Source organism: Priapulus caudatus, unplaced genomic scaffold (assembly GCF_000485595.1).
Source record: "Priapulus caudatus unplaced genomic scaffold, Priapulus_caudatus-5.0.1 Scaffold2333, whole genome shotgun sequence".
Taxonomy (NCBI): Eukaryota; Metazoa; Priapulida; class Priapulimorpha; order Priapulimorphida; family Priapulidae; genus Priapulus; species Priapulus caudatus.
In genome coordinates, this window is record NW_014579394.1 from 8,417 (window position 1) to 10,686 (window position 2,270).

A 2,270-nucleotide genomic window follows, 5' to 3' on the forward strand; every position below is an offset into this window, starting at 1 on the left:
GCACACACGCGCTCACGCACACACGCGCTCACGCACACACGCGCTCACGCACACACGCGCTCACGCACACACGTCGCACACGCACACACGCGTTCACGCACACACGTCGCATACACACGCTCACGCACACACGCGCTTACGCACACACGCGCTCACGCACACACACGCATACACGCACACACGCACACATGTCGCACACACAGCGCATACACGCGCTCACACGCTCACGCACACACGCGCTTACGCACACACGCGCTCACGCACACACACGCATACACGCACACACGCACACATGTCGCACACACAGCGCATACACGCGCTCACGCACACACGCACACACGCGCTTACGCACACACGCGCTCACGCACACACACGCATACACGCACACACGCACACATGCCGCACACACACAGCGCATACACGCGCTCACGCACACACGCACACACGCGCTTACGCACACACGCGCTCACGCACACACGTCGCACACACGCGCTCACGCACACACGTCGCACACACGCGCTCACGCACACACGTCGCACACACGCGCTCACGCATACACGCGCTCACGCACACACGCACACATGTCGCACACACAGCGCATACACGCGCTCACGCACACACGTCGCACACGCACACATATCGCACATACGCGCTCACGCACACACGTCGCACACGCACACACGTGCTCACGCACACACGTCGCACACACGCGCTCACGCACACACGTCTACGGCTACGGGTACCAGTCTAGCTTGCTGGCTAGCTTGCACGTGAACTCGAAAAAAAACGGAAAACGCGGAAACAATTCTGGGATCGGGAAAAAAGCGGAAATCCGTGGAAACGCGGGAAATTTTCATGCCTGCATGTTGCCTCGGTGCTATTATATGTAGAGTATGCTGCACGTGCAAGAGAAATCACCACCCCCACTCAAACAGCTGCCTACTGGATGCCGGCGATATATGTATATAAGTGTACCTGTGTGTTGCAGAGGAGCATTTGACCGGCATTTACAGGTAATTATCGGCAATACTAGGCGAAAGAGAGTAGATAAACATGAAGACATAAGACATTAAGACATTCAAGTAAAACACGCATGCGATGTGGTTGCGATGTAAATACCTCGCTATGAGAGCGTTTAAACTGATTAGTTGTGCAATTTATACAATCAGACCGTTTGTTCTATGTCGATAGCTACTGTCAAGCGATCGATTGGTAGACTGGTTCGTGGCTCCATTGTTTAAAAAAATGTTTGTACTGTCATAGGGTCTAGCGTGCTTAGAGCGTGCAGAGCGTGCTAGCGTCTACTTGTACTAGCGCATCTATTAAACAGGGAAAACTTGTTGATGGCAATGAGTATATACATATATAGCTCTTTAGATCTTGGTTGAGAGAAGCTGCTGCCGGGGACTATAGTAAAATCGATGGGAGGATGGGAAATTGGGACAGTGAGGGACGAGGAAAATAACTGTACCCTTGTAATAAATTATTCATCTTTGTAATAAAATATATATCCAGTCGCAAACACTTGACATGCCACCCTTTTATTGGAATTGTCTGAAGTTTGATACTATGGAATTATATAGTTTTAGAGCAAGACAATCTGTATACATACACAAGTACATATAAACAATTTACCTATTTAAGTCTGCTTCCCCCTTCAAGATCTTTTTACGTGAGTTCCTTGGAGTCAGTGTGTCTGCAAGCAGCAATGTAAGAGCCCAGTCACTATGTGAGCAGTCATACAGGTCACCAGCTGGTTTACCTACAAGAAAAAACATAAAAATCTTTGTTTATTATTACTACAGAGACACCCCGACTTACGAACAGGTTCGGTTCCGAGCGGTCGTTCGTAAGTGAAACATATGTACGTACGTATACAGTATTGTACAGTAGTGTAGTATACAGGGTAAGATACTAACCATTTTAGTTCATTAGTCCACAGGACTAGTAAAAGAAATGAAAGTGTCAATGACACTGTAGCTCACCACAAAAAAACACAAATGAGTGAGTGAGAAGCAGTCAGTTTTAATTGAGCAACCATCGACGTACATTATAGAAACGAAGAATATATATGGGAGAACTCCCAATATATATATATATATACTCTTGATACTCTTTGTGACGGTAGATGGCGCTATACCCACTTTGATGTTTCTTAGCGATGGTGTTTGAAATAAATAGGTTATGCTGCGTTCCGACATGTTTTGTAAAACTTTACTCTAATATAGACGTTTTATCGGCAGGGTTGAGAGAAATACGCAATTTGTGCG

General features: G+C 47.5%; 1 long non-coding RNA gene across 1 annotated transcript in view; it reads right to left on the reverse strand.

Annotated features, from left to right (window-relative positions):
* LOC106818561 overlaps positions 1-1,767 on the reverse strand; it is a 4,765-nt gene extending 2,998 nt beyond the window's left edge. Inside the window, exon 1 of the long non-coding RNA XR_001395243.1 lies at positions 1,636-1,767. This is a non-coding gene — a long non-coding RNA (uncharacterized LOC106818561). The remainder of the gene's footprint in view (positions 1-1,635) is intronic.
* Positions 1,768-2,270: the final 503 nt, after the last annotated feature.